Source organism: Triticum dicoccoides, chromosome 5A (genome assembly GCF_002162155.2).
Source record: "Triticum dicoccoides isolate Atlit2015 ecotype Zavitan chromosome 5A, WEW_v2.0, whole genome shotgun sequence".
NCBI lineage: Eukaryota > Viridiplantae > Streptophyta > Magnoliopsida > Poales > Poaceae > Triticum > Triticum dicoccoides.
In genome coordinates this window covers 627,471,199-627,480,361 of record NC_041388.1, presented here as the reverse complement: position 1 = coordinate 627,480,361, position 9,163 = coordinate 627,471,199, and the positions used below count along the sequence as shown (strand labels likewise).

The following is a 9,163-nucleotide window of genomic DNA, read 5'->3' as shown; positions in this document are numbered from 1 at the left end:
AAGGAAGATCAGTGATAAACTGAAAAACCAAAAAAACCATCTAAAAAGTCGATAAAGCATGCGAAAAAATAAAAAATAAGCCAAAGAAAGCGCCTAGAACGCGACATATGGCGACGGGCGAGAGCATGACACGCGGCGGCGGTTGAAAGCGCATCCTCAGCCCAGACCCTTTGGAGGGCGGGGACGAGCGCTCCTCAGCTACTCCTTCCGTTCATTTCTATAAGTCGTTTCAGACAACTGGAAATAAGCTACTTTGCATTCTGTTTAAAATGTCTTAAGGCCTTATAAAAATGAACAGAGGAAGTAGCTTTTTTTAGACAAACTCCTCCATCAGCTAGCTCTTCGAAAGCCCACGTCGTCGCCCGCCTGGGCCTCGATATACGGCCCAACAGGGTCCAATTTCAGTTTTGTCGTACGGGCACATCCAGAAGCGAGCCCACGTCGGTCGGACTCCTTCTTCCCCCACGGACTTCCCCGCGCGCCCTAAAAATTCCAGCCACCGCCGCCTCTGCGATTCCCCAATCCCCACTTCCCCATCTCCTCCATCCCCCAAATCCTAAATTCCAGTCGTCGCACCAGCCGCGGAACCCTAGCTCCGGTGCTACTGCCAGATCAGGACACCTCCTCCGGCGGAATCGGCGGCGGCTCCTTCCCGGCGCCACACCTCGGAGGCTTGCGCTGCTCGGCGCGCCCCCCGTCGCGTCCTTCCTCCGGCTACGCCTTCAGGATTCGCGCCGCTCTGGTCCGAGGGCTTTGAACCGTCCACTTACCTCTGTGCACATGTATGATTTTGCCCTTGGTAGCAGTAGTCTCTGTTCTTGGCCATTTCTGTCGTTGATGTAGGTATGCACCCCCGATGCTATTGCAGTTGATCTTCCTAAAAGAAGTTTGGTCCTTATGCAATGCAATTCATTGACGCACACAAGCAGGCCGCAGACTGGCTTCCGATCTCTATTGATTCTGATTCATGCACCAACTACTATTCTATGCAATTAGTAATTACAGTATTAGATATCAATGGACCATCAAAACTTCAGGAAAAAGTTCTGATAAGCTGCAAACTCTTCAATCCTTGCTAGATTGTCTGTCATGTAATTAGCTGATAACTTATGACAGATGTTCTTGTCATAGAATCAGATACATTAGCCATGGCTTCTGGCTATCAATAGAAGCACACAAACGTTCCCTAAGCGCATTACTGATAATATCCAAAACAATGACCCCATGTTAATGGCCGGCTATGTCTAAATACCATATTTAGTCCAAGTACTATTGCTTGTTTACTAGGGTGGATTTTCTCTCTGGTAATATTTCTGATTGTTTGTTATTTAGATGCTACATTTTATAGTCTCAGGTTTATATTATTGTCCATTGTAGGTCTTATCCGTTCATGTGCAAAGCAGGACGATTACGCCATCAACGGGTGCCGGACACGGACTCTTCCACCCTCCTTTGCCAGTGTTGTGTCATGCTCGACCATGCCATCAACTTGTGCCAGACACGGACTCCCTCCTTTGCCACATAATAGGCATCAATCGCTCCATGGAAGCATCCAATCTCGCTGCTCTACCAACTTCGCCGGAACACTGACCACCGGTGCTCCACCTCAGGTATGCTGGATCACATGCCAAGCTAAATGCGGCTCTGTTGTTTTAAAAAAGACATGATTTTTAGCTTCCATCGTTAATACCTTGCCATGTACGGACTGTCTGCAGAGTTTGCGAAGAAAAAGGGGAAACCTATAATGATGAGTGATGACTATGGTATTATATCCATCTAATTACCAGAATTTAAATAGGCGTGTAGTATAGAGAGGGACATATCAAGTTTACTATGAACTCAAACAGGACAGGTTTGACAAACAACACACTTCAGGCTCTTTAATTGATTATTATTTTAGGGAGCAAAGATGCACACCTGCCTTTCTTGCGCTGTGCTGGGTGTATATAATTTCATTCTGATCACCTTGTGGGTTGGTGTGCTAGATTGCCGCCCTAACATTTTGCCGATTATATCTAATCAGTATACACTATGTTTCTGTGTTATGCTAATGGATTGGAATGAACATAAATTAACCAAGTATATTTACATGGCCTTATACTATGCTTTTCGGTTAGGTTGTTTTCAACTGGAGACAAATCAGTGTTCTTGTCATCCATGGAAGAAGCGGTCAACCTTATTACTAACTAACATGTAAACAGTTGTGTTGCCTTCCTAGTCCTATCATGGATTTTAAGCATACTACTAACGACATGTTGGCGAGTGTGGCAGGTTTTACCTAATTCAAAACATGGACAGTACTGAAATTCTAGCCTTCACGTAGCCAGTATACCCCATCTAAATTTCTGAAGTTTATGGACAGTACAACTAAATTTAGCAGCTGTTGCTAGTGAAACACAATTGGGTAGAGCAAATTAATTGCTGTTGTACTGAAACAGTAGGTTCAATTGGTTTTTGTGCAGCAGGAGGGCAGAAATTATATTACCTCCGTACTAAATACTTATCTTAGATTTGTCTAGATACGGATGATGTGCTATTCCTGGGTTATTATAATTCTTGATCATGGGCTGGCTGCTGTTGCTTCTTCCATCTCACCAAGGAATCCAGGAACTCCATTTCCTGCGTGGCAATTTGGCCAGTGAAACGGCCAGATCGGTGAGCAACTGACCGAGCAAAATCGACAGGTGTGTACATCCGTATCTAGAAAAATCTAAGACAAGTAATTCGGGACGGAGGGAGTGTATGGTACATGCCAACCTGGTCATTTTATGTGATTTATTGGACGACATTATGTATTTGGTTGTCAAATAGTTCTGTATCAGCAGACCCCTCTGTGGGTTCTGCAGGTGTATTGCTAATAGGTGTATGGCTGGATGATTTTGATAGATGATGTATTTGTGGGGTCTGGTGCTCATTATAATTGTGTGTTGGTAACAAGGATAAAAGAGAAATTCTCCTGAGTTGCGTTTAATGTGTATGACCCTACTCAGCATGAGCTTAACAGTTAGTGTTTTTGTGCTACTTACCTTGCTTGCCATATGTTCATATGGCTTCTTTGTTAAATGTACAAGGTATACTTGCTGTGATATGTCTTAGCACTTCTATAAGCTGACACAAGGTACCCCGATTGTAGTTATATTGATTCAGTTTAACAACAATGGTTGATATAGTGACAAAATTCCATTGTTGTATATAGCATCAGGATTTTAACAACTTAACACCTCTTTTCTCAACCAGAATTTCAAATCATAGACGATGGGTGTTGAACTGCTAGAATATTTATGTCCTTGTTGCAATGCATATGCATACGTGCTAGTTTATTCCAAAAGAGAATCATGCTTTTTTGAAGGAGAGACTAGCTTCTATAGACTTGCATATGTTGTAACGTTTCCTTCTGCTACCTTGTCAAAGTGCAAATTTTCAGTTTTTGTTTGTGCCAATCCATTTATAAGCTGTTGTGCTACAGTTTCGAACGAACTACGAAAAATGTTGTGGTAATGAATCCTTGTTATTATTTACTGAATTTTATGCCCTCCATCGCGCAGTTCAAAGGTTGGCAGATACTTACTATTATGCTTTGGTCTGTATGTAGGTTGTTTTCTTATTGCAGACCATGCTTTAGAGACACACAAACCGCTACTGCTGCTTTTGCTTTGTGACATTTTCAGATCCACAGGTAATTTAAGTCTAACTTGCTCCTGTGGTTAGGCCATATACCCAATAGATATTTAAATCTTCTATGTGCTGCATGGTAGATGCACTCTCAAGCACCATCTTGGTGGTTGCACAGTGTGTAGTTACAATTCTTTGTAAGGTCATTAGTAAAATAGGCAAGTGTAACTCCCTTTTCTCCTCGTTTCCTACAGATAGATCTGCTGATGGATTTAAGTTTTCATTCACCAACTTCAAATACTCAATTCCTCAGAGATGAGGATCTTTCTGCAGCTCATGTGAGTTCACTCTATAAGTATGATACAACCTGCATGCATATTTGTTCGACACCTCATCATTAATATCTTCCTTCTGAAATCGCAAACATAGCTATTTATTTCAGTTACAATTACTTCTATAAGTTTTTGTCAAAGTTCAAAAGATTTTTGTATTTTTCCATCATGTAATGCACGCCCTAGGGTGGAATAGAGATAGCCTTCTGGAGGATGGTGATAAGTTCCCTTGTATTTACGTATGATATTATAGAGTACAGACATGGGCCTAGACATCTAGCCAAACCTACATACGATTTCTAAAATGATATAATTATAACCGTAAACCTACATCAGAAGAACCCACTACACGTGGACTAGTAGTGTAGTGAAGAGGATGAGGAGGAATCATCGGAAAGCCTTAAGGGACAAGTGAGGTGAGGTAGCCCTAGGTAACAACCAAGGTGGTGTAGCGGGAAGACAGAGTGGGATGGGTGGAAGAGGGCAATACATGAGTGATAGGTGTATCGAGGAAATTGAGTAAAGAAATATCGTTAATGTGGGAGGCCAAAGGAGGCGATGGACCTGGATAGAAAGGACGAGACTCATGAAAAGTCACATACCGAGAAATGCGTATCTGACTACCGATAGGATCCCAACACTAATAGCCCTTGTGCTCATCATCACTAGACTCTAAGAAGACCCATTCAGCAGGCTGAGCAGTCAGATTGGGGTGTTCACAAAGGTAAGAAGAACGCTGCAAACGCAATAGAACAAAAGAAGCGTCACATGATCGACCAAAAAGACGCTCGAGAGGAATCTCACCCTGCGAGAGCATCAATCTTCGATGCCATCACACAATGCCATTTAGGATGAATAACAACGTCGGAATAATAAGTCGTCTTGGGTAAGAGCGACGCAATAACAATATCGGTCAGTACGCAGAACCGGGTGAGCTTGGAAGCCATAAGTAGTCGGAGCTAGAGGTAGTGCGTTGCCAATAGAAGAAGACATAGTAGCCGAGGAAGATGGCTCATGAGAAGAATCCACAACACGCGGGCGATCAGTTTAGCTAATGACTGGGAGGGAAGTACCATCCGTAGTAAGAACATGAGCAACAAAATCTAGAGGTGGAATGGAGGGCGAATTAGAATTATCTTAAGTTGTATTAAAAGGCGCCTGAGTACCAAGGATCCATGGAGGTGTACCTGATATTGTAAAAAGATATTGTAAAAAAGTGGTCTCTCCGCACCACTAGAGGAAGTAGGAAAACTTGCAAAGCCTATCGATTGAAGAACCAAAATAAGCAGCTAGCAAACACCTACGTCATGTAATCAATCTCCAGGGTAGCCATGGGCTCAGCTGAAGAGGTCGATGAAGAAGCATCATGTGATGAAGAACCAAAAACGGTCTTTTAGAGGTGATTGGGGATCGTTACCTGTTTTTTCATTTCTTATTTTTATACGTTTCTCTATATCTTTGTTTTGTTTTTCTTTTGGCTTCTTCCTGTTCGTTTTTTTCATTCCTTAAATCTTTTGAACATTTCTCAAATTTGTGAACAAATTTCAATTCGTGAACGTCCATTAAATCCGCAAACATTTTCGAAATTGCTAAAAAGGTGATTTCCCAAACGTTCTTCAAATTCATGAATATATTTTTATTTTTTTTAACCTTTTCCTATTCGTAAATATTTTTGAATATGTGAACATTTTTCGTATACATGAACAGTTTTGGCATTTGCCAATCGATTCTAGAATCCGTGGACATTTTTCGAATTAGTCGCCAACATTTTTCAAATTCCTGGACATTTTGAATTTGTGAACATCTTTGTGAAAACGTGTTTACATTTTTTGAATTAGTGAGCATTTTCTTAGAACCTGCAAACATTTTATGAACTTGACGCAAACATTTTATGAATTCATGAACTTTTTTTGAATAGATGGAACATTTTTCGAATACGTGAACATTTTTTAAAATCCCTAAATATTTTTGAATTCATGAACTTGTTTTGAATACGTGAACATTTTTTAAATAGGAGAACATTTTTGGTATCCCCAAATTTTTTTTGAATCTGTGCACATATTTTGATTTCGCCATGAACATTTTTTGAATTCGTCAATATTTTTTGGATTCACAAACTTATATTGAATCCGTGAATATTTTTTGATTTCGCAAAGACTTCTTTCAAATTTGCCTTTCATGTTAGTAGATTCTGAAAATATGTTGTGATGTATAAAGAATGACGTTCAACGTTATGTTTAGTGTTTGGGTCAAAATAGTATTTGAAAGCAGGGGTTAAAAGTTTGCCAAAGAAGGAGATTATCATTGGCCTTGATATAGACTATGACTATATCTCACCCGGTTTTGTTCAAAAGGGTATCCCACTTTGTAGAAGAATGCACCAACCATTTTGGCAGTGGGCTGAACTCATCTCAACAATTTTGATTAGGCCTCGTTCCCCTAATACCTTAGTCATCATCTCCTTGTATTTTTGTTAGTCTCACTCACAAACACATTGATCCGCGAGTGGGAATGCCAGCAGCCATGGCGACATTGTCCGCTACATGAGAAAATGAAGGCTTTAGCGACGTTGTGTGAGAGGCATGAAGGCTCTAGCGACATCGTGTGAGAGGCATCGGCGCTAGCGAGTTTGCCACCATCCTAGCCACAACGACAATGCCGCAAATCATATAGTGGAGGGTAGAGGTGCACTTGAACAGGGGCAATGTACACTGTTTCTTCTTTCGGGTGAGTGGAAGCTAGGTAGATAAGTCTCCCGACAAGATGAAGGTAACACGTTGGATCAGACAAAGTGTCACCATCGGTAGGACGGAGGTGAACATTGAGCTCCATAGTAGTGGCAACAGTGCGCTCATCAGTAAGAGCGACACGAGCAAGAAGATGTTGGATCACTTTTCTTGAGCAAGAAGAGACTATAATCCTAAGAAAGTAGCCAAGAGGGCCAAGTTCAGACAAAAGAAACTACTAACTAAGACGTGCCTCCACAAAACCAGCGACAACCACCACAGAGGCAAAGCACTCAAACCAGGTGCTAGGGCTTGCTTAGAATTCCATAGAGAGCGTAGCATGTCGTCAAGAACAGAATACCGAAGTGGTGGTTGCATGTAAACCTCACATAGCTCCCTATTAACAAAGGCATTCTTAGCATCAAGCCGGGCCACAACAAAAAGTGTGTGAATAGTGGTCATATGGTTCACAGAAGCAAAAAAGTCTTATTGGAATCGAGACCGTGCTCCTGTTGAAAGCCATGAGACACTAGATGAGCTTTGTAATGCTCAATAGAACCATCTGAGCGAGTCTTTAACCTTGTAGACCCTTTATAAGTGATGGGATGAAGACGAGGAGGAAGAGAAACAAGATCTCACATGTTGGTGCGCTCAAGTACATCAACCTCCTCTGCCATTGCAACGTACCGGGATGAACACCATCATGATAAGAAGCCGACTCAAGAACAGTAGCGCTAGCGCTTGGAAGACCATGGCGGTCAACATGTGGAAGGCGAACGGGCACACAAGCCATAAGTAGGCTGAGATGGGGAAGATGGCATATCAGTAGACACATCTATAACACATGAATGACATGTATAAAATGTTGTAAAGATGAAAGAATACGAGCAGGAATCATCTGGGCAATCTCGGGTGATTGTGACAAGGAAGTCACTGGTGATGAAGGTGTTGAATTATGTGACAAGCGACGTGTGGAAATCATAAGAGATGATGTTGGATTTGTAATAATTAAAGAAGCATGAGCAGTATGATGAATGGATAAGGGCTCAGCATGAGTGTCGGGAAAAGTCATGAAAGATATATCCTCCATTGAAAAGGTTAAGGAAGATGGACGCGAGTAGAACGGACTAGACTCATCAAGTCACATCTGGAGAAATAGGCATCGGACGATGAACATGATCACAACAGAGAGATCCCTTATGCTCATCGTTGTATCCTATGACGACACACTCAACACGCCGAGCAGTCAGTTTGGTGCCTTCACAAGGGGCAAGGACATAGCAAACAAAACCAAATAATTGAAGCGCCGATAATCAAGAAATGATCACACTTGAAAGGAACGCTACCCTATGGAGCTCTGGATGGCTGAAGGTTGATGAGCTAGATGGAGTGGTGACAGACTTGGCTCGAAAGTGCGGCGGAAGAGAGGCCATCAACGCACGAGCCGTCTCAAGAAGGTAAGGATGCTCGTGACACCATTTTGAGCATGAGCACCAGGAAAAGAGATCTGAGCCAGGACTCCATGCAAGAGCTTGGAGATATACTCTCCAGCAGAGTCATCACATAACACAGTAGGTGTTGAGAACTAAATGTGAACCATGCCAGCAAAACGCTTATGTATAGATAAGGCCTCACTACGAGAAGAATAAAGTATATCCAGGTGTGTGGAGAGAAATCATCTATAAAGATAATATACTAGCGATGACCTCGAGGCGATGATGCCATTGCTGAAAATAACTGGTAAACAAGGCAACAATGGCGAAGAGATTGGCGGTAGTGGCAGCAGATGGATTTGGTCTAGCATCCCACGTGCGTGTGCACTCTTCGTTCCTCGTTGATCCGGCTTGGTGTTCTTGTCCTGTTTGCGGGTTTTGTGTCATGCACTTGATTAAGCATCCCACGTTCTCCTAATGTGCGCCCTTGGCCTTGACGGTAGGTAGCGCCGTGTTCTCGGGCATGTCCCGTGGGTAAAATCCAGGTATGCACCAATTGTTCGAGCTCCTGGTCACCATTGGTGGTGCTCGAGCGTGCGGTTATGGTGTCGCCCAGCAAGGGAACACGGGATGTGGGATCGAGACAGCACACATAGCAACCTGCCACCAGGCAAAGGATGCCCATCCGGACTTTTACAGGGAGCGGAGGTGGACGCAAAGGTGGATGTTGAGCACCATAGGAGTCTAAACAGTACGCTCATCAGTAAGAGCATCACGAGTAAGAAGATCATGGATATACTTCCCTTAGGAAATAAAAAAGTCAGAGGTAGAAGAAACCTCAATCTCAAGGAAGTAGTGACAAAGACCAAGATCAGACATAAGAAACTCACAATGACGAGCCTTCACAAAGGCAATGTACTTGAGAGTCGTCGACGGTGATGATTGACATATAGAAGTAGTGTTCAACCACGAGTTGAATGGTGAAGCGGCATAGTAGTAGGGGAAGACATGGTGGGATGGGTGGACGAGGGTAATACTTGAATGATAGATGCATTGAGGA

At 42.7% G+C, this 9,163-nt stretch overlaps 1 long non-coding RNA gene across 1 annotated transcript in view; it reads left to right on the top strand.

Moving 5' to 3' along the window:
• Positions 1-507: 507 nt before the first annotated feature.
• The window catches only part of LOC119303539, a 25,783-nt gene continuing 17,127 nt past the window's right edge, over positions 508-9,163 (top strand). Inside the window, exons 1-5 of the long non-coding RNA XR_005147941.1 lie at positions 508-782; positions 1,378-1,610; positions 1,716-2,684; positions 3,593-3,676; positions 3,867-3,950. This is a non-coding gene — a long non-coding RNA (uncharacterized LOC119303539). The remainder of the gene's footprint in view (positions 783-1,377; positions 1,611-1,715; positions 2,685-3,592; positions 3,677-3,866; positions 3,951-9,163) is intronic.